This window comes from Tupaia chinensis, unplaced genomic scaffold, assembly GCF_000334495.1.
Source record: "Tupaia chinensis unplaced genomic scaffold, TupChi_1.0 Scaffold144450_1, whole genome shotgun sequence".
In the NCBI taxonomy this organism is placed as follows: domain Eukaryota; kingdom Metazoa; phylum Chordata; class Mammalia; order Scandentia; family Tupaiidae; genus Tupaia; species Tupaia belangeri.
Window position 1 is genome coordinate 114,905 of NW_006204309.1, and position 24,401 is coordinate 139,305.

Genomic DNA, 24,401 nt, shown 5'->3' on the forward strand with positions numbered 1-24,401 from the left:
TCTCCCTCTGCTCTCTCTCTCTCATACATGCATATGTACTATGAATAAAGAAAAATGTTTAATAAATAAAGAAAATGCTTTAAGCACACACACAATCAAAAATCCTACATTGGCTAAGGCATGTCAAAGACACCGGAACCTGCTGAGAGAGCTCCTGAGGCTCAACTCTGAAACACTTTGAATAACAAAATAAATTTTGAAAGCATTCATTTATAACCCAAATATAAAATATATATGCATGAATACATATTGATATAAATAATAATCAAATAAATAAATAAAAGGAAGAATAGAGAAAAATCTTTGATGCAAAATAATCCCAAATCATTTGTGTAAGTATTCTATCCTCAAGAAGAAGGGGCTTAGCCCCCCATTTTTTTTTTTTTTTTGCTAGAGGGCGTGTGTGCTCGCCAGACAGACGGAGAGACAGAGAGACAGAAAGCAAGAAATGACCCCCAGGGGGGATGGCCACGATACAATCCCTTCTCCTCCATTCTCCTCTCAGGATCTTGGGCACGCATGCACATGCGCCCAGTGTGAGTTTAAGCCACCAGGTCTGGGACCCGAACCGTGATCGACTACATGGGAGTCCAGCGACATAGCCATTACGCTAACTGCTGGTCCCAAGCCCCCCATTTCTTAAATGTGGACTGCACACAGGGATTTCCTTCCAATGAGTACAATATGGAAAGGGTGAAAAAAGGAGTAATATTACCTGGAGAAACCTGACAAGCACCACACAGCCAGATGACCAAGGTCAGCATCACTAGTGACAAGTCGTGGTGATAGTATGTACCCTTGATACGAAAAGATAAAAAGAGCACTTCACCTCTGCAGTCTTCCTCCCCAATACTCATTACCATGAGAAAAACATGAGACCAGGTCTAACAGATGGGCATTCTACGAAATGCCTGATCACTATGCTTTAAAACTGACGAGGTCATCAGAAACAAGTTTGAGAAACTGTCCCGAGCCAAGAAGAACCTAAGGAGACGGCCACTCAGTGTAATGTGGTATCTTGGATAAGATCCTGGAATGGAAAAAAGAATATTAAGTAATATCTAAGAAAATTCAAATAAAATATCAATGTCAGTCAATAACAATCTGTCCATAGTGCTAACTAATTGTGATAAATATCAAATACTAATGAAAGATACTAATAACAGGGCAAACTGGGTGTGGTTTTATGGGACCTTTTTGTACTCTATCCTTAATTTTATATTGTAGGTACAAAATTGTTCTAAAAGTAAAATACATTTTTTAAAAATATAGAACACTGAAGATAAAACATTCTCTTTTATAATTTTTTAAAATTATAAGCAGTGTGATGCTTTCTAAATATGACATATAAGAAAATTTCCTAAATTTAGAAATTTTAAAAGAAATCACATAGGAAATTTTATACTGGTTAAATCACTACTTTTACAATGTCTCAAATTAAAGGGAAAAAAAAAAACAGAAAATATATTCAATGTGAAAGGAATAAAGAAGAATTGATATTCTAAATTTATAAAACCTCTTTAAAAACTATCTCTGGGCCAACAGATGGTGTGGTGGTTAAAGTGCTGGATTCCACATAGCCATGATTCAAATCCAGAATCAGGGGTCTGACAATCATGTCGGGCGCGTGTGCACGAGTGCCCAAAATCCCAAGAGGAGAATCAAGGAAAAGGGATTCTAGTGTGGCCATTCCCTTTGGAGGGTGATTTCTCACTTTCCCTCTCTCTGCCTCTCTCTTTCTGTCTCTGTCACTCACTTTATCTTTCTTCTGAGCACAGGTGCCCTATGGCAAAATAAAAAAATAAAAAAAAAAAACTATGTAAATTTGAGCAAAGGATATTTAAAAAGAGAAAAATAAAGTACTTAAAAAAAAAATGAAGGGCCAGCAGGTGGTATGGTGGTTAAATCACTGGACTCCTACGTGGCAGACTGAGGTTTGAGTCCCAGGTCTGGTAGCTTGCTTGATTTCTCATTTTCTCTCTCTCTGTCTCTCTGTCTCTCTGTCTCTCTCTCTCGCTCTCTCTCCAGTGACTGCACGTGTCCTATAGCAAAATAAAAATAATAATAAATAAATGTAATTAATTTTAAAAAGAAAAATTGTTTTGTCTGCTCAAAGAAATAAATAAAAATCGAAGCAATAAAATAGTTATGATACTGTTTTATATCTACTAAATGTATACAATATATTCATATATATATAACTAATTGCCATGTATGGTTACTTCATATTCATATATTTCTATGTTAAAGCAATAAACAACTAATTTGATCAGACAATGGTGGGCTGATAAAGTATCACTGGGTACATAAGCTTCTGATATATGTTGACAGGATCCTTAAAACTGTTCACACAAGGCTCTATCGCTCTGTCCTAGGGATTGGCAAACTATTGAGTTGTCGGAAAAGTCAGGACATATTTTTCTATGCAAAAATGTGTCATGACTTTCCCAACAACCCAATATTTCTATAAAGGGACAGAGAGCAATACTTTAGGCTTTTGTTGGCCTCAATGGCTCTGTTGGACCATTTGTTTCTGCTATTGTAGTATGACAACAATATATGATATGTAATGATAAGCTTACTGTGTTCCAACAAAACAGGCAGTAGGTCATATTTAGCTCATGAACCCAAACTTTCTAGCCTCTGAATTAAGAATAACAAAAATTGAGACCAGCAGTTAGCATAATGTCTATGTCGATGGACTCCCATGTAGTTGACCGCAGTTTGAGTCCCAGACCCGATGGCTTAAAACTCATGCCAGGCGCGTGTGCGTGCATGCCCCAAGATCCCAAGAGGAGAATGGAGGAAAAGAGATTGTAGTGTGGCCATTCCCCCTGGGGGGTGATTTCTCACTTTCTGTCTCTCTGTCTCTGGCTGGCTGGCTAACACACATGCTCTATAGCAAAATCCTCTCCAAAAAAAAAAAAAGAATGACAAAAGTGACAGGGACCAGCAGTTTATGTAATGGCTGTGTTGCTGGACTCCTAAGAGTCGACCATGGTTCGAGTCCCAGACCCGGTGGCCTAAAGTCATGCCAGGCGCATGTGCATGTGTGCCCAAGATCACGAGGGGAGAATGGAGAAGGGATTGCAGCATGGCCATCCCCCCTGGGGGGTGATTTCTTGCTTTCTATCTGTCTGTCTCTCTGTCTGTCTGGTGAGTGCATGCGCCCTATAGCAAAAACTTCTCCAAAAAACAAAAATAAAAAAGAATAACAAAAGTGAAATAAAAGTGCATGAAACAAAATTACATTATTGTATGATATCAATTATATAACTAGTGTTTGTAGAGAAAAACACTAGCAAAAAACAGTATTTAGCTATCAACCTGGGTCAGACGTGGCATGGTCCTTAAGACAGCAGATCCAACATGATCAATTGCATGGTTCAAGTCCTAGGCCCAGGGCTTGAAAAATACACCAGGTGCAAATGCATGTTTGTGCTAAATCCCAAAAGGAGGGAGAAATGGAAGAGAAGGAATTGTAGCATGACACCCACCCCCAGCTCCCAAATGGGAAATGCTTCTTTACTTTCTCACTCTCTCTCTGGTGAAAAAACCTACCCTCTGGTAAATTGTTTATACAAAAGAAGAAAGAAAAATAAATCCTAAAGATGGCTTCTTTGATTTGTCTTTTCATCAATAAGCTAGAGAGAGTCCCAGACCTATTCGAGATTTGAAGGTATCTTACTTGTGATACATACGTACATTCAAGAAATTTTTCAGTTAAACTTAAATTGTCCAATTTTTAAAAATGGGCTTCTTCTAACATCCAGAAAATACATTTGGAAGTGTCACTTTGTCTAATCAATTAGGATTTTGATTCTGAGTCTATTGTTAGTTATTAATTAAATGCTTCACTCTTCTTGAGCTGACATTTTAGGAGGTTTGCTTTAAGCCACACAATTGGAGAATGTGGCCTGCTTTTCTAAAGCTCTTTTTAATGACTTGTGTTCTTAATAGCCTCTGTTCAAGTGACAAAAGAACCACTGTTGTTAGGAGGGATGTACAGTACATTACACAAGTTTACCCTGGCAAGCCACAAGGGCTGATCTGCAAACCTGTGTCAGCATTTTTCAGTCCCACTAATCTGGATACAGATGAGTGTGCGACTTGCTCCAGGCTTCTCACTAGGCCAATCAAAACATGAAAAACAAAGGCCTTTAAAAGCTCAGTGCTTACCACAGTTCCCTGTAGTATTGCTGAAGTCAAGATCTTCTCCTAATTTTCCATGTACAAGATATCTCTCACCTGAGAGAAATCAGGTTTCATTCCCAGCCTTGGACTGGAGAGAGTATGTAATTGCTCCCTGTGGAAGAGAGAGAAACAAAGTCTTTTTCAGTTTTTCTGTGAAAACATACAAAACAACCCAATAGTTTTCTGAATGCCCAGGACGCAGACCAGGACAACAAGCTAGCCTAGAGCAAAGGCACACACTTGAGTTGACACAATGGAAAGAAAGAAAAATGAAAACCTGAAACCGTTATCTGCGGCCATTCCAGGAAGAGAGAGACTGACTTGTTCCTGAAGCATCAGCTCTGCTTCGTTGTCACTCACCTTGAAGATGGTCATCTCCTTTTCTTTATCCCACACATTATTTTTTCTCAGGGCATTTGTGCTATTAGAAGTGTTTGTCATTTTCTCTGGTTTAAATTTACTTTCTTTGTATGTTTCTCTTAGTATAAATAGATTGTTTTTGAGGACAGAGACTGTAGGTGGTGTTGGATTGTGCTCTGACTTCTACACTAAACACATAACAAATATTGGTTGAATATGGTGGTTAATCACAAATTAACTTAGTAGAAAGACTCTGGGCTACTAATCTGGCTCTATCATCAACCAGCTAGGTTTATTAATGATTCATGAAACTTTTATTATGAGAATGCTGTGTAACGATTCCCCCAAATCTCAGCAAATGACATCAACTAGCATTTGATTTTGCTCACACAGCTGCAGTCTTGCATGTGACTCTACTAAACTTGGCAACAATAGCCTTTGTTTAGTGTCACATATCTGTTCATTCCAGCATCAGTAGCCACTCACAGCATGGTTTTATGGCAAATGGCAGAATGACAAGGAGGAGAGCAGAAACACAGGTGAAGTCTGAGGTTAGAACTGGCATGGCATCACTTTCACCTGCATTCCATTGACCTGAATAAACATGACCAGGCTCAATATCAGGATGACAAGGAGATAGACTCCAATAGTATACCATAACAAGTTATGGAAAAGAAGCATTATGGAAAAAATAAATATGACCTATCACATTAAATAGGTGAAATTCATAGTTTTAATTTCTCCAAATAAAAGATAAAAAGAAAAATCTAGTCTTGATTATATCACAGTTCTTGTGAAGGTCAAAGCTTATTAAGTTAAAATTTAGCTTAACCAACAGTTGGATATTGCTTAGGAACCAGATAATGATTGAAAATGATCGAGTCGTGGTCAGTCCATGGGCTGTAGGTTAAGATGGTTCGATTCTACATGACTGACCACACAGTTTGAGTTTTGGACCTGTTGGTTTGAGAAACACATGGGCCACATGTCCATGTATCCCCAAAATCCTAAAAGGAGGAGAAATGGAAGAGGGGTATTGTTGTAAGCATGGGCCAGGGGGGTACTTTCTCCTCTCCCTCCATTCATCCCTCTCCTTCTGTCTCTCCCCAGCAAGTGTATGCACCCCCTGGCAAAAGTTAAAGAATTTTAAATGATCAAATCTTTTTCTTTAAGAAAAGAAAAAAGGACTGCAGTAAAAATATAATATGATCACTGCTGTAACATAAATTGTGTATACAAATATTACAGGAACAAATTATAGAGTTATTAAGTCATCCCAGGTGATAAAGGAAAGGCTTTACAAAATGATGTTCTAGGTGCTACTTTAAAATTAAATAAAAGTTGAGGAGACTAGAGTAATGGAAGAAGATGGAGCATGAGGAGGTATTGGCTTCCTTGGTAATATTTCTTTTTTCCAAAAACATGATTTAACATTTTTCAAAAGAAATACCATTTTTAGGGTAGAAAGGTGAGATTTGAAATATGGCACAAAATTTGTTATCTGGTGAATCTGCTTGTTGGAAGAATGTGTGTGTATCATATTATTTTCTATGCATACTTGAAATAATTCTTATTTTAAAAACTTTTAAATTATTTTAAAATAGGTTCTTGACAACAAAGGGAAAACATGGAGAGTATTCTAGGAAGAAAGAGCACGAGCGGTAGAAACTGGATTGTAGTGTGTGAGGGAGAATGGGAAGAGAAGAGGCTAAAGAAATGGGAAGGGGTTGTTTTGTTGAATTGTTTCCTAGGGCTCCTGTAATGAATACCACAAACTGGATGGCTTAAAACAACTGACACTGTCACACAGCTCTGGAGCCTAAAAGTCTGAGATCCAAGTATCGGTAATATTGACTCCTTTCGAGGGCTCTAAGGGAGAATCTGTCCCATGCTTCTTTCCTAGCTTTGAATGTTGGCCATCAGTTCTTGTCATTCCTTGTCTTATGTATGTATCACCCCAAGCCGTGCCTCCATCTTTGCATGGCAAAGATGTGTGTCTGCATCTTCACATGGTCTCCTCCCACTAAGCATGACTCTGTGTCCAAATTCATCTTCTTGTAAAGACACCAGTCATGTTGGATTAAAGGCCCATTGTACTGAGTATGACCTCTTCTTAATTTAGCTAATAGCATCTGCAATGGCTCTACTTCCACAGAAGATCACATACTGAGGTTCTGTCTGGGGATTAAGACTTCAACTGACCTTTTTAGGGGATACAATTTAATACATAAGAGAGGATCAACATATTCTACTATTGTGTGGCTATTTAAATTTTTTCATGTTTACTTTAAAATGTTTATACCTTAAAAATGCAAAGGAACATAGGGTCAACAGGTAGTGTAGTGGTTGAGGTGCTCGATTTCCACATGGCTGACGCTGACCATGATTTGAGCCCAGACTCTGTGGCTTGAAAAATTATGCTGTGTGTGTGTGTGTGTGTGTGTGTGTGTGTGCCTGAAATCCCAGAAGGAGAATAGAGAGGGGATCATGGTATGGCCATCCCACCTGTGGGGTGATTTCTCACTTTCTCTCTCACTGTCTCTGTCTCTCTTTCTCTCTATCTGACAAGTGCACACATCCTATGGCAAAAACCTCTAAAAAAATATTTAAAGGAACAGCATGATATGTTACTAACAAATTGGAAAATCTTCTTCAGGGACCTATGACTTAGCTGATTCTACAGAAGAAAGGAAATACAAGAAGAATTATGCTGTGTGTTTCTCCCATCTTGCTATTCATGTGCCTCCAGGATCACTCACATTATGCTCTGACTAAAATCTACCCATGCTGGGTGACTCACAACTCTGCCCCACTATCCTCTGCAAAGCAGTTTCATCGTCTAAAGAAAGAGCCCTCTGGCTACTACCACCACTCTCTTAGACTGTAATGCTTTGCTTTGAAGTCACTTTTTTAACCCTAGGCTCTCGTTAATTTGAACACCACAATCTAGTATTAATGGTCTGCTCAGATTTACATCTCTGTTGTAGGAAATTTCCTTAGTAAATTCTTCACAATGTATAGACTGCTTAGACAAAATATTTAGTCACTATAATCTTCCAGTTTGCAACCATAAGGAAGTGAACTCATATCTGTTCTTAGAACAGATTACTTGGCCCATTCCTTACTTTAGTTAAGTAGCTTTTCTCTTCTAATGGCATGATCTGGTTCTTGTCACTTTTTCTATACCCAACTCACACCTCTCTCTTTGCTTTCTATCTCCCAAATCCACTGCTTTCTGAAGCTTGAACAGGCCAAGGCCTTTCTTCTTTCCAGGCTTTTATACTTGGTCCTCACTTGACCTAGCTTCTAGAGTGTTCTTCCAACTCCTCAAATCTCTGCTCAATCTTAAACTTAATTCTCATTTTCAAATATCACTTCTTTGGAGAAGATTTTCTCTGGCATTCTATCTAAAGCACCTTCCCTGGATTCTCAGACTCATCAGCCTGTTTATTTACTCTTAGAGTTATTTGTTCCTTTTTTTATATACAAGTTGATTGTATGTCCCCTTTATAAAAATAGACGAGATGTCTATGAGTTCACTAATAGTCTCTGCTCCTTATAAAATGCCTGGCATGTAATAGGTATGAATTGAAGAAATAAATAAATAGGTAGACTCGAGCTCTTTAAAACTTTTCACAAATTTGGGCTTAAAGCGGGAGGTGTAGAAGCACTTGCATTGGTCATTTGTTAGTGCTGATACCCTGGATACTGGTTCTGATAACCTGAATCCTGGTTCTGTGACCAGATTTTTGGGCTCTGGTAGTGAGACTTCATTTTGAAAGTTTCTTATCTTGGCTGTCTGCCTGATCTCCAAAGTTTGGGATTCCAGATTTTGCTTACAAGAAACATAGACTTATCAATTGGTCTCCTCCCCCATTCTTCCTGTTCTTCTCTCCTCATGTGCTAACTCCTATAATAACTTCTCCTCCTATTTACTCAGATAAATAGCCCCAGAATTGCCCACCAAACTACCAAAGACTTCATTGTGCAATTCAACACCTGTCTTATTTCTCATCCTACTTTCTTACTCTAAATTTTCCTTCTCCTGTCTCTACTCCTATTCTGGCATCACTATAAGCATAAAGGGTGGTTAGCCTAAACACAACTACATAAAATAATCATTGCAGTTCACAGTACCCTCTTATTGGTGACTTGTACAAAACCCCATACTGTATCTGCCTCATTGAATATAATAAATATTTATGCCAACAATTAGGGTCTGTGCATTTACCAGCTCCGATACATGTAGAAGCTACATCTGCAATGTTTAAGTTGTGAGTACTCAATAACTCCTAAATAAAATTGAAGCCATTTATAACATTGATTATGGTTATGGCTTGAGTCTTCTTCTCTTGTTAACCTAATTCTATTAGCTTTCTTAACTACCCATGTTCATGAAGTATTGAAGAATAGTTCTTGTATGGGACCAGCAGATGGCATAATGGTTACGTTGCTGGACAACCAAGTAGTTGACAGTGGTTCAAGTCCTGGACCTAGTGGTTTAAAACACACCAGGCATGTGTGCATCTGTGTCCAAGATCCTGGGAGGAAAATGGAGGAGAAAATACTGCGGCATGGCTATCCCCCCCCCCGGGGGGGGGATGATTTCTCACTTTCTGTCTCTCTGGTGAACATACATGCTCTATAGGGAGAAAAAAAAAACTCTTAAAAAAAAAGAAAAAAAAAAACTTCTTGTGAGATGCTTATATATTTTCCAAGCTCTGGATATTATGGTTAGTCATATGGAATGTGGAATGGTCTAGACACCTTGGAATTGTTCTTGTTAGCCTGGAGTAAGAGATAGAACCAATTGCTTTTAAAATAATTATTTGTTTAAGAAGTTCCTGTGAGGAAAGTTATGCAGTTGTCTTGTGAAGCAGCATCTTAAAAGGCTTTTATTTTGTCTGGGTATGATAAGAATCATTACATGGTATGTCTAACTGATGACTTAGTGCTCTTTTAGTACATAGAAACGTCTATGGGAAAAGGAATTAAACAATAAGTACCAATGACTTAATACATGCTATGGTTCCAATTCAATTTGCTTTGATAAGAATCAAATAATCCCCGAGAACACAAATATTTGTCTACAGTGATTGAACAGTCTGTTAAAATTGGCATTCTCGGTCCTTCCAAAACATTCATTTGTCCTTTGTACGACCCACATGTTGTCAAGAGGTTAATAATGTTGAAAAATTCCTGTGGTATTCCTAGTTTTTGTGCTATCTGGAAGAGAAACATCAGGAACCTTAATTTTCTTCTCAACATAGCATGTTCTTTATTCATACTCAATACTTTTCTGTCTTAATCAACAAAATAGGAAACAGCTTAAATTCTAAAAGCACTAAAAGTCATAGCATTTTTCCTTTGAAGTAAAATATTTTATATGACCATAAGAAACATCAAAAGAATTCACATAATCAGAAGTCTTAACAATTAAAATATAATAATTTTTCCTCAGTGACACAGATAGACTTTAAAAGTAAACAGGCATTTTAAAAACTTAGCTAAAGGGAGTTTAAAATGTGATGGTTTTTATAGTTTAGAATATATTTCAAAATATGAATCAACCTTACATACTAGTATATAGACAATAGTTATCATATGCAATGATCATTCTTCCCATTTAGACATTTTTGGTAGTATCACATTTTACTTCTGTATCAAATTCCTTTTTATCAAGAAACAGTCTTTATTTTGAAAAGATAAGCTATCTATTCCAATTAAAGCATAGCAGGTAAAACCTTTTATCAAATGTCAAGCACAAATTATATCATAAACTATCATAAGACTAGCTATTGAGGACACCTTCAAAATTTCAAGGTTATTATCTTTATATATATTTTTACTCAATATGCTTTCAAATGAGACCCCAAAACAGAGAATTTATATTTAGTAACCTATGGCAATTAATATGAGTCAAAAGTATAAGTGGGTTTTATCTCCCTCAATCAATCTCAGGTGTTTTTTAAAAAAAAGTGACAGAGGAAGGAAACATTGTACATCATAGCATCAGGAAAGGAAGTTAGAACCCAATTCTAATCCTTCAGGGAGAAGACAGACTCTAAAAGCAGTGTATTTATGTAGATTCCCATTAGCTTGTTTGATAAGCATGTTGTTACAAAATAGCAAAGCAATAGACCACCATTTCTCCTAAAGTGATTCATAAACTAGAGTGGATGTTTCCATGTTATCGCTTGTCCCCAACCTCTCATACTTCGAATCTCCCTAGCACTTTTATCTGTCTAATCCACTGACCATCCTTCCTCTCCTCTCTACCGCCATTTCTCATTTCCTTTGCCTTTTTCAACCTGATCTTGCCCAGTGAACCCATCCATATTATCCCAAATCTTTTCATGCTTACCTCTGCCTTAGCAATGACAAGTTCACCTTCAAGTACTCTTCTGTGTCCAAGGGTATCTGTATATGTATAAGAGCTTGAATTTTAGAGTCAATCATCACATGCTCCAATCCCAGTTTTGCTCTTACTTCTGCAAAGCAGGTCAGCTAACCAAGACTCGATGCCCCATATGTAAAGCGAGAATTATAATAGAACTTACCTAATAGGGATATTCTGAGGCAAACTGAGATAATGCAAGTAAAGCACTTAATACAGTTCTAACAGAGATCAAACACCCAATGAACACTCGTTATTATTTTGTTGTATTTATTATGTCATCAATGGAAAAGCAATTCTGTTTGGTGCAAAGACAATGTTTTAGATGATTTTTTTATCATCCTGTAAGTATTATAATTGTACTTTCTGAACTAAAATCAAAACGTATAGTCTAGCAAATCACATGCACCCATGAGGCAAAAAAAAACAGAAGCACTGAAATAAAAATAGCACCAGGTGATTCCGGATAGAAAATCACCAAGCACGGTCCTATGCTTTGCTTTATAAATAGATTGAATTTTCAGATAAAAGCATTCTGGGTCTACACACATTAAGTAAAGGATTTACTTGTTTGGGGCAAGATTCTGAATTTATGGATAAGTTAAAACAAGTTATTGTTTCTCCCTTCCATGGGAGGTATAAATATAGACACCTATGCACTATACTAGGCAAGTACTCTAAAACAAATTTTTATCTAAGTCAGTCACAGGGCCACAAGCAGGAGGACACTTCTGCCCAGTGGCCAAGGTCTCATGGGAGACCTGGGTTCAGTTCCTGAGCCAATCTAAATAAGTCAGGCACAGTGGCATGTGCTTATGGCCCTAGCTAAACTGGGAGGCTACGGAAGGAGGATCGCGACATGGAGAAACCCTGTCAAAATACTTCTCTTTCTCTCTCTGGTGTTTCCCTGGCCCCAGCCTTACACTGATCATTCTCCATGGAGCCCTGGTCCCTCTGGCTTCTCTCTCTCTCTTCTCTCTCTCTTTCTCTCCCTCCCTTCTTCCCTCCCTCCCACCCTCCCTCTTACTAAAACATAAAAACAGAAAAGAAGGAAGGTTTATTTTTATTTTCCATAATTTTTTCTAGGGCTATATCAGGAAAAAGGGGGAAAAATTTCCCAGGTTCCAGAAGGAAAATATCTGAGACAGCTCTGAGAGGAAGTAGATTCACTACTGTATGAAAACTGGAGCTGGAGGTGAGATTTGACAGAGATAGAACGCCTGGTGACAGAGAAATTGGCCAGAAGGGCTATGGCTTTCCACTGGCCTCAGTGACCATTTCTGTTACCAGGATTATCTATATTAGCTTACCTCTTAGAATCACATGTTTAATCATAACTTTGTCAAAATTTTAAACGTGTTTTTATATACGAAGGAAGGACAGAACCCTTTTACAGCCTGTCATTAAGGTAATACAAGAGAGTGACAGAGAAATAGAGAAAGAGAGAGGGAAGGAGGTATGGCTAAAGGTGGGTAGAAGAAAAATGCTTCAGTGGGGTCTGGTCATGACAGAATGACTCTTTCAAGGCAACAGCAAAAATAAATACAATCCTTAGATAAATATAAGCACACTACAGTGAATGAACATAAATAAAAGAAAAAATAAATATAAGCACACTATAATTACAATGTTAAACCCTAATCCTTTTTATTATCCTCCATCTTTTGTGATCCATGCCCTAGGTCATAAGCATGTATGCAATTGAAAAATGAAAGCATAACACATTTCTCTCTTAATCTCCATTTCTCTAACATCAGATGAGCTATGGTACCTAAGAGAGACACTCCGTGAGGAAAAGGACAGTTGTATTTCTCAGGTAATCACTGGCCTTATTCTGACGGTTCTCTAATACTGTCCTTCCAATCTGGAGGAATGGATCCACTAGGCATGCACTCGTGGGAACAGAATGGCTCCCAAAGGTCTGCTTTTATGCTCCAGGTCTACGTACTCATCTTCTGATTTGCTTTATCACCAAGGTGAAATATTTATATCCCTCCTTTTTCTTATTTTGATAGTTGATTTATTATCACTCACATTGTGCTTTTTAAAAATCACTGCTGATAACCCACTGACAGTTTATACTGAAACAAAAGTTTCTATTCCCATACTAGGATAGGAATTAGGAATTCGGTTATCTTACCACCGAATACAGACAAACAACAATTTATGTCACTCTTATACAAAACAAAAATAAGATCAGAAAATATTGACTTGAGATGATGGATATGCCCATTATCCTGATTTGATCATTACACATTGTTTTTATGTACTGATAAAAATGACACTGCATCCCATAAATATATATGATTATTATGTGTCGAATAAAAGTAATTTGAAAAAATAAATTATTGGGACCACCAGATGGCATTAACAGTTATGTTGCTGGACTCCCACATAGTTGACTATAGTTTGAGTTCCAGATCCTGTGGCTTAAAACTCACGCCGGGCATGCATGTGTGCATACCCAAAATCCTGAGAGGAGAATGGAGGAGAAGGGATTACAGCATGGCCATCCCCCCTGGGGGTGATTCTTGCTCTCTGTCTCTTTCTCTCTCACGAGTACATGCACCCTATAGCAAAAATCTCTCTCTAAATAAATAAAAATAATAAATAAATTATTGAAACTGGGTTTAGGTACCCAGTTGCTCACCACAGTATTTTCTCTATTTAGTATATGTTTGAAACTTTCCATCCCCCAAAAAAAGAAAGAAAAGAAACATTCATGTGACCAGAAAGATAATGGCAAGAAAGAAGTGCTCTAAATGATATTTGATTCCAGTTACTCCAAATAGCATTCCTAGGTGCTCCGGGATTGCTCGTCTCAACCTTGGGAAGCTTACAGGAGGGAAAGGCATGATTTGTGTGTGTGCATGAGTTACTTCAGTAAGAAGAGTGCTCAGTTTTTTTCTTGAGGGGATCCAGACATGTAATTCTATACATTTAATTTTTCAAACTAGATGCGAGCCATATAACAAAGAAATGTGAAGTCTTTCTGGTGTTGGCCAGACTAGATTCAAATCCTGCTATCCGTACAGCTAGGGGGAAGCAATGAATTTTTCTGAACTTTAGTCTACTAGAAAATGAAGCTAATATGAACTTCACAAAGTCATTATACAATATGTGAAGTGCCTACTGATGTGTTAGGCAAATAATAAATGCTCATGCATGCGTACATCCTTCCTTCCTGTTGTAGTTTCAGTTGCTAATCATATAACATGTTAAAGAAACCCCAGTCTATCCAGATAAAACTGGAGAATTTTTCAGTACTTAAAAATACCAGTAACAGCGTGATATATCCAAAGTCCCTATACATGATTAACAAAGGGCTATTCATAGATAAAAAATCCATGCCATCAGAGAGATGAGACACTAGGTAGTGTGATACATTAGAAAGGATAACGAGCTCTCAAAGTCATGGCTTTTCATTTTCACTGTGTTCAGAAGCTGTTGCCTTGGAAAGAGACACCTAGTCATTTCTTTGTCCTTAGGGAAGAAATATTTCAAAAGTAATTTTAAGCTTTCCACTTTCTAAACATAGGGAAGGGTAGATATTGAGAACGATCAAACCATATAAAATTAATCATTTGCTATGTCTCTCTATTAGATTGAAAGACATCAGTTTGGTTTCCCTCAGATGTGAAAACGACCCTTGTTAGATTTTGACAAAGTAAAATATGATACAAATAGGAGGTTTTGAACTCTGAATCAAATGGCCTTGGCTGGAGGCCACTGCAAATAGTTGTATTGTGTGCTTATTACTGTTTTTACTAGATGAAAGAAGGATTATGAAGTTAATGTGACAAGGGGCTGCAAATTAACTGAAACCTGGCCTAGTGTGTGACCCCAGGCGTCACAGACACGAGGCCAGGCCCGGCATTTTACTGTGACTTTGGCTAGTTACTTCACATTTCAGAACCTCAGCTCTCGCATGTCTAAGATAAGACAGCTCTATCTTTTAAAGTTGTTAAAAATTAAATGGGAAAATGTTGGTAAAATGTCCCTGGCATTTAGGAAGTGCTTAAGAATCAACTATCTTCATGAATTTCTACTTTTAAAACATATAATACAAGCTTTTTATAAATAGTTCTGATTTTCCTCTAATTAAAACTCAAAATCTTGGGGCCAACAGGTGGCGTAGTGATTAAGGCACTGGACTTCCACATGGGTGTCCGTGGTTCAAGTCCCAGACCTGGAGGTGTGCTATCTCACTTTCTCTCTCATGCATGCATGTGCTGTCTCCCTCTGGTGAGTCCATGTGCCCTATAGAAAATTAGAAATAATAATAATAAATAAATTAAATTAAATTAAATAAATAATTCCTTGAAAAGATCAAAATCTTACTTTTCACACTGATGAGTCACACATCATTGTGCATATGTGTGTATGCACACAAGTGAACACACATTTATATGGCTTTAAAGCACACACACATACAGCTAAATCTTTTTTATAACATTTTTAATTATTTAATTTTATTTAGTCATTTATTTACTTTAATTTGATCAGAGAAAGACACGCACACAGAGGAAGAGACAGAGGGAAAGTGAGAAAGCAAGCCACTAGGACCGGGACTCAAACCATGGTCAGCTATGTGGGAGTGTCCAGCACTTTAACTACCACACCACCTGCTACACAGCTAACTCGTAACAAAATAGCAAGATAACTATTCAGTATGACCAGGCAGTCGAAGTAGCAACATGAGACTCAGGAACACACTAAAGGGCTAAGAGACTTTAAAGACTGGATGAGTCTTAAAAGAAAACTAACTTTCCCTTCAAAAGCCACAGATGTCTCTAAAGCCCATCTGGACAGCAGTCCCAGTCATAGACAGCTTGTGCAAATATGTAGCCAAGACAATTTGAAACCACCCCTGGATGACAGATGGATCACACCCCCATCATGTCATCTACCTGGAGAATTCGAAGGTAAGAAAAGAAGTCTCCTGTCCAATACATGCATGCTTTAGCATCTGCCTTGGAGATGTGAGGCGTTGAACAATCACAGGAAACAGAATTCTCTTCAAGTGGAAAATAAGCTTTGATTCAAAAAAGTAACCAATAGTACCTGGACAGCATAGGATATGACCCAGCACTCTGACATGGACACAGATCAACAGGTGACTCAAAGCTCAGATGACAGGAAGAGATAAACATAAAAACAGGACCGCCCAGACCAAGCATTCCCCAGACCATGTTTATCACGATCCTGGTGAATGAAAGAAGATAAGCTGTTGTTGGTATCTAAACTACTCTGTGATGTGTGTTAGCTTCGCTATACACAATTAAGTGTGTAGGTACTGTATATGTGTGTTGTGGATTTGTGCATGTATGTGTACAGTATATGTTTCCATTGTTTAGGTTGAGTTTTTCTCAAAGATAATCTACAGTTTTGCTAAGAAAAATCAGATGACCTGATGTGATACCAATTCACATTTACAGAGAAACAATACTCGTAACCAAGGTGACCAGAAGAGGCTCTAATCCGATTTGAGGACACCACCTCTTATGCATACATTGTATTGACTCTGGCTATTGCAACTCCCAGGCCTCTCACCACAAGGCAGGATCTCAAACACATCAGTTTGCTATCATACGTATTATTTAGGAGCTCAGTATAATTGTGGGTGCGCCAAAGCTGGACAGACTCAAGTGTTATTAATTTAGTCGGAAAACATTATTTTATTCTCTTCATGCCAAATTGAAAAAGCAAATGATCTGCTTCTGCACTTCACCTATCTCCTAAGTCTTCCCCAATGCTTAACTCATTTTTCTTCTTCCCTTGTAGCCTTACATTTTCTATCCCCAAATGTTATTCTGGTTTTCCTCACTTTATATCATCAAGGAAATCTAACTGAGAAGACTCCTATCTTCGGTTTACTTTTTTGTTTACAGACTTTCCCCACAGTAGAATTTCTGCCAGAAATATGACTCCACATTACTACTACCACCCAACCACGCCCTTTTCATCCTCGGAGTAAGAAAACCCAGACATTTATCTGGACCTAAAACTGCCCTTGCCTGAGAAAGTATGAACCTCTGAGACAAGAGAGGAAATACTGTAGACAATAGCAGAAGCTGCACAGCACACAGCGCCTGACTTGACACCACACCCATTGGTGGAATCTGCGACCAGCAAGCACACATTGCTCTCGGCACCATCATGCATTAGAGATGAGAGAGAAAAAACATCTACCGTTAAAGTCAGCTCAGCTCCAAATATGACACATGTGAAAATGGGATATCTTTGCTTCTCTGAATTAAAAACTAGGCAGGGAAGCCCTTACCTCTAAAAATTGCTCTTTCTGGGTAACCTGAGCAAATTTTTTGTCTCTTGAAACTCCAAGATGGGGAGTAACTTCCGATTGAACTGTGGAGTAATGAGGATAAGGAACATGATAGTAACCCCAGGGGACAATGTCTGGAAACCTTTTTTAAATCCTCTGGTAGTTAAGCCCAGCCACGGTGGTGCCGGTGTTAGAGGGCCAGTGTGCGCTACTGGAGTCACGCGGAAGGCCTGGGCTCAGTCCCTGGGTTGACGTGAATGCAGCAGGCATGCCCAGTGGACCTGTGGTCCTAGCTGGCTAAACAGCTGGAGAGAGAAGATTAGCCAGGTGACAAGACCCTGTGCAGGGTCTCTCTCTCTTTCTCTCTCAAAATAAATAAATAAATTTGGGAGGAAAAATATCTAGTAATTATATGTAAAAATAAAATCTTCATGTTTAGTCTTATAATTGGAAAAGCAAGTTAATGGGAAAAAAAAAAACCCATCGAATGTAGGTAAAAATCACAAAAAGTCTAAGGAAGCATAAGGGCAGAAGAACAATGAAAATGCCAGGCACACTCCACATCCTCAAACGGTCCCTCCCACCCTAGGCTGTCTCCCCACAGGTGAAGCTGCTCTGAAAACTTCCAAAAATCTCTCCGGCTCTCTTTCTTACTTTCCATGATACCTCTTGATTCTGTCCAGTCCCCTTACAACTGTCTGTCTCCAGTCACTGCCTAACGATGCCTTAGCCACATGGTCTGCCCAGCTCCGAAACATTTAGCTCCAGTTTGCCACTGAAGTAGCTGGGGCCCGCCTGGTTTCATGATCTGCCATCTCTCGGACGAACTAATGCCTCTCCCTGTCACCTGGGAAGCTGGTTCATTGCCTTACTCTTCAAGAGAAAGTCAGATCGTGACAATCTTGAAATTACTGCTCACTCCTTATTTCATCTTTCTGGGCTCCAGATTTTTCATTGATAAAAAAGGCTACGCCTAATCATCTCAGATGGTTGATAGGTTTAAAAATACTTCCTATAAAACACCTCAAGCTGGGCTTTGAATATGTTAAGTACTTCATAAAGAGTATGATAATAATTCCAAGTTAGAAGTAAACAAGCCCACATTATTAAAAAAAAAAAAAAGGCTTACTCCATAAATAAAAAGTTGTTCACTTATTGCAACATCTATACTGACCCGTCTAAGTGCACAGGAGTCCGAAAACGTTGCAATATTTTACCTAATCTTTGCAAGTAACTTAGACAGTATGACCAGCATTTCCCAGATGAAGAAACTGAGGCATGGAACTATTAAGTAATTCACCCAGTGCTAACCAGTTGTAGTGTTTCAGCCCGTTTTTGAATGCAGTTCTGTCTGATTCTAGAGCCTATCTCACTACCCTATCTCCTCATACACTGAGACATTGTCTTTCACGTCAGACAAAGCAGAGAAGGAGACAAAGGGTTTCTGCTTCTGAAAGCCATCCAGAATCACAGTTCTGAGTGACTGTTCACATTCCAACATCTTACACAATAAATCCATACTCCTTCCCTTCCAGAACCTGACCTTATTACTGTGATGGAGTAAGCTGACCTTCGGGCTCCTCCTGTTCCCCTGCTCTCCTTTCTGCCTTCCTTTACCCCAAGAGCCTCAGAAGAGCCATGCAGAACACTGAATGCCCTCGAAGTTCCCTTCCAAAAATACAAAACGCTCATACGAACCATCCTTCCCTCCAAAATAATTCTCTTTCTTCCCTCTTTGACGCTCTCATAAACTCAGCATTTTCCTAATCCACCAACTGTGAAAAATGGAGGCAATTTAGTGAGACTAATTCAACCTTAAAAATTACAAGGTGACAATGCATCTAGGTTGCTCTGGTTTTTTCTTATTTAATTTAAATTATTGTTTCTGGCTTACATATAATCTATGTTTATCTTTGTGGGCTACAGTATGTTTTTTTAAAGCATGCATACAGTATACATAATCAAATCAAAGATATATACCCATATTCATCCTCTTCAGTGCTGCATAATACTTTATGTTGTGCACATATGTTATGAGTTCTACTTGATTTTTATGAAATACTTATTAAATTGTATATATATATATATGAGAGGTTCTTGCTACAGGGCACATGCACTCGCCAGAAAGACAGAGAGAGACATAGAGACAGAAAGCAACAAATCACCCCCCAGGGGGGATAGCCACACCGCAATTCCTTCTCCTCCATTCTCCTCGGGATCTTGGGCACACATTCACACGCGCCCGGTGTGAGTTTAAGCCACTGGGTCCGGGACCCAAACCGCAGTCCACTACATGGGAGTTCAGCAACATAGCCATTATGCTAACTGCTGGTCCCAAATTGCCAATATTTTTTACTCTAGTGTGATTAAAGAATGTATTTATCCCCAGTAGGCTACTGAATGGTCAAATGTTAAGCGAATCAATAAAATGTCTCTTTTAAGTAAAAGAGATCAAACAATGTACAAGAGAGGTTTGATGCAGAATATTATTTTTCTAGGCTTAAAACTTCAACTGTAACAAACTAACAGGACATCTTGCCTGTCTTCTGATTTGATCATTATGACCAATACCCTTCAGCATTCACTCCCTTTGTCCCTCCAAACATACTCAAAGAACAAGAATCAAAGCTCAGTTTATAGTTTCGGAAAAAGAGCAAAACTTGTTCTCACTACCATACACTTATTCATTGTATATGTCCTCTCTCTTCTTTTACAATAATTATTTATTTAGTTTTATTTATTATTATTTTTTAATTTGACCTGAGAGAGAAAAGAAAAGTGAGAAAGCAAGCCACCAGATCTGGGACTCAAACCATGGTCCACCATGTGGGAGTCCAGCACCTTAACCACCATACCACCTGCCAGCCCCCTACTTTCTCTTTTTAAATTGTTATTTTGAAAAGATTATATGTGCACAATAAACAAAAATTTAAACCTAGGAATAGTATACATATAAAATTAATTTATCATCTATAGTAGGTCTCCTATTTCATTGTCCAAAATTAATTAGTATCACTTTTTTATGTAAACTTCCAGATATTTACCATAAATATGTACATATATGTACACAGTTTTCGTCTGAATTTCTTTTGGGTGTAGTATGAAAGAGAAATATACACAGTTCTAAGATTATGTCCTGCATACCTTATTTTATTCTTTCAATTGTTTATCATTTATTTTATTATTTATAAATACCATAGTTTACAATGTCCATACCAATGGACTTTTTATTTGTATTTAGTATCTTCCTATTACAATGTTGCAACGAACACAATTGTGCATATACATTTGTGTATTTGTGTACAAATCCATAAAACAAAGAGCTCAAGCTGTAATTGCTGAATAAAACAGAAAGTGTGTATTGAATTTTGATATTCTCAACTTTTCCTCCAAAAAGCCCATCCAATTTACATTTCACCCAATATTATATAAATGTGACTGCTTTGCATAATTTCACTAACAGTATTCACCATACAACTTCCTTACTTCTGTATACAGATGCTTCTTTTTAAGTGTATTTATTTAGTCCTTCTGAGAGACAGAGAAAGAGAGGGGAAAAGATAGAAAGAAGCAACACTGCCAAGAGAGTATTAACACTGTAATCTACCCCCAGCCTCAGCCAGTCCTGGAGCATGAGCACAAGTGCTGAGCATATTTTGGGAGGTCTTCAGGCACAAACCCAGAACCTTTCCATGCAGGTCAGCATTTCAGAGCATTGCATTACACTGCTGTGCCACCATCCAGCACCACAGGGGTGGCTGTTTTTGAACTGTTAATCACATGTTTACTATAAGGAGTAATAGTAGATAGTGATCATAAATTCAAAATGAAGAGGTAACATAAGTACCATCATACACAAGTTGGAATATAAACATTTGGTACATTTTCATTGTATAAATACTATAATAACTAGACATTTAAATGTATCCTTCAAAATAGCATCTTAGAAGCTCATTCCTTTTGTAATATTTTTTCTTTATTCATGATCAAACCCACGTGGGCGCATGGAAGAGAGAGAGAAGCCCACTTAGAAGCTCATTCCTTATGCAAGGATACTGCCAATATTCCAAATACTTTTGCAGCTCTTCTTAGGTTATGGTCTTCAGAGTCAGCGGCCTATTTGTGTTTTACTTCTGCCATGGTCTTTTAAAGATAGATTTGATTTTTTGGGTAACTAAAGTCATTCCATTTTTGGACAGCCAAGTCACCTAAGAAATAAAATTGTCTATCAAGCAAGATTAAATGTGATTTAAAATGAGGTCTATCTAAAACTAATGTGTGTGAGAGAGAGGGACAGAGACTAAGAGATCCATGGAGAAAGAGAGAGAAGTTCTGAAGGATGTTTCCAGTGAGAAGTTTAAACGTTGTAGGCTTGGATGTGTGGAAAGTTTCCCAAGGTCACAGCGGTAAAGGACAACTTCCATTTGGATATAGACATTGTGGTATGTTTGCTTTCAAAGATTGATTATTTTATAGCTACACCTCATAAATCCTGTGGTCGTAAAACACCTACCTATCTCTGAAGCAGCCCAAGCTTGTTATGTAAATGATGGTATCTGCTTTACCTTAACTGAGACCACTTCTGGCCCTGACTCGGCTAGAGTCCACTCTGCACCTAAGTAGCCAGGACTCTTCTAGTCCCACAGAATAAACAGACTTCTAGCTTAACTAGGAAAATGTTTTTAATTTTAACTTAAAAAAAAAAAAAGATTGTTAAATGATGAGAAATTACTAAAAAGTAAAAATAGTTTAAAAGAAATGAGCATATTTGTTTGGGAACATTTTGTTCATTATAAAGGGCTTTAAAATTAAAGGGGAAAAAACTCTATCTTGATTATCTGGCGTTTGCCAAAATGACCACACCCTGGCTGCTCAGTCTCTGACAGCCCCATTTTTTGTCACAGTTTAGTTCCAGCTGACTTAACTGATCTGTTACTTTCTAGTGACCTCCCCAAATTGGCTGTTTGCTATTTTAAGAGCTCTTAATCTTACAACTGTGTATTCCATGCCTCCTACCTCCACCTTTTTGTCAACCCATTTCCTTCTTAATCCCTACAAGTGTGGGGCTTTGGTTTCCTGAAAAAGACTAGGCTTTAAATCAGAGATGGATTTAAATCTTGGCTATTAGTTGTGACCTCAGAAAAAGTAACTAAACTCCTTAAGTTTTTCTAAATTGAATGCGTTTGTGTATTAGCTTGTTCTAAATAGTTTAATATATATTCATTAAAAACTATTTTTTTAAGGTTGTAGAAGACCAATGTGTATCAGACTGATGTGTTTGTGTGTGCATATGATATATATATATAAATTTATAAAATAGAAAGTAATATCATATTTAATATTGCGCAATTTGCTTTGCTTTTCTTCACACAATTTCTAGCAAATGTTTCTCTAGCCTCTGCTTATACATCTATAGTGGCCAAGAACTACAACTGTAAAAGTAATTCTTTCTCTTGTTGCTCATTGTAGTTGATTTTGAAAGGTTTTTCTCCATTTTGGTTTTAAGTCTTCCCCACTCTACTCACATCCATTTGTCCTATTTCTGTTCTCCAGAACAACACAGGTATTCCTGAGCCCTTCAGCACAGATAGCTGTTAAAATGCTTAAAGTGAGCATTGATATTTCTCTGATTCTTTTCTTCTCCAGGCTCAATAGCCTCAGGTTTTTCATTCGTTCTTTGGTTTTGGTTTTTTGTCTTTATTCATTTGTTCATCTGTTATTATTTCTGGGTCCTTGGCCACCCTAACACCCACATCTGCCAACTCTTTGGCTTTTCCTACCCCTCAAGACCTTCCTCAGTCCCTACCATCACCAGAAACCCTCCCCTCCTCAGTGCAAACTCATCTCACTTTCCCAATCCCTACCAAACTTTTACTCTGCCTTCATTTCTCTCTTCAGCTATTATCTTGTATTTCTTTTGGAACAATTTCTACTCATTCACCCTTCACATCAACTCTGTTGAAGAATATCTAAAATTTATCTCCAGGTTAGTTTGGTTAACTTCAGCAATTATTTTCTTTTCTTTTTATTATAAGATCAGTATATTTTATGTTCATTGTTTCAATCTTTAAAACATTCTCAAAAGTTTAGTAAGACATTCAGATAAGCTATGAAATGGGAAAAATCATAACATACAGAGAGAACTGTCTTCATTGTCTAAACCCAGTTTTATTTTTTTAATGTGTATGTGTATTAGTATAGCTATTAAAATAATTATCTAAGGGTCCCGATAGGTTCCAATTCCATCCATTTAAAAGCTATGTAACTTCTATATGCTTCTGTTTCTTTGTCTGTAAGTGGATATAATATTAATGGTAGCTATCTCATAAAGTGGTTGTGAGGACTATGTGAGTTACCAGTAATACCTTTTAAATACCTATAGCAGTATCTGGTGCTAGGCAGGTATTATATGTTTGCTGCAATGATAGCAGGGAGAATGATGATGATGTTAATGATGACTACAACACAAGAAAAAATACCGAAAGGATATTAGTCGACACATTATTGTTAGGTGATTATCATTTTCTTCATTTTGTTTATCCACATGTATACCTTTCTTACAGTGACTTTTTAATATTTGTGACATTTTAAATGATAGGATTTTTTTTAAAGAAGAAAGTTGAGGGCCAGGAGGTGGTGTGGAGGTTAAGGCAACTGGATCACACAATCACAAGTGGCCGATTACCTGGCAGCTTGAAAAACACGCTAGGGGTGTGTGTATGTGTATGTGTGTGTGTGTGTGTGTGTGTGTGTGTTCAAAATGCCAAGAGAATGGAGTGGATTGCAGAGTGGCCATCCCCCCTGAGGGAATAATTTTTCAGTTTCCCTCTCTCTCCCTCTCTTTCTCTGTCTCCCTCCAGTAAGCACAATTATCCTTACCCCCCCCCCCACAAAGAGAGAGAGCGAGAAAGAGAAAATAGGAGAAATATAGGTTATAGTCCTGATATTTCAATGATCAAACATGTAAATGAGAAAAAAAGGCGTCAGTACTGGCCATGGTGACGGTAAACACCATATGGTCCTAGAGCCCTTGACACTTTACAAATTACTTCCATATGCAGTAGCGCATTAGTATCTCCCATGCTCTCAGCCAACCTGATTCACTGGAACAGCTGACCAATGTGTCACAAAATATAAATACTGGCTCTTGCCCTGACCTCCACTTAC

General features: G+C 37.9%; 1 long non-coding RNA gene across 2 annotated transcripts in view; it reads right to left on the reverse strand.

Annotated features, from left to right (window-relative positions):
- Positions 1-574: 574 nt before the first annotated feature.
- The window catches only part of LOC106733704 (uncharacterized), a 40,441-nt gene continuing 16,614 nt past the window's right edge, over positions 575-24,401 (reverse strand). For both annotated transcript variants that reach the window (XR_001369646.2, XR_003547608.1), the window contains exons 2-4: positions 10,919-10,974; positions 4,180-4,306; positions 575-1,030 (exon numbers count right to left, since the gene is read on the reverse strand). This is a non-coding gene — a long non-coding RNA (uncharacterized LOC106733704). The remainder of the gene's footprint in view (positions 1,031-4,179; positions 4,307-10,918; positions 10,975-24,401) is intronic.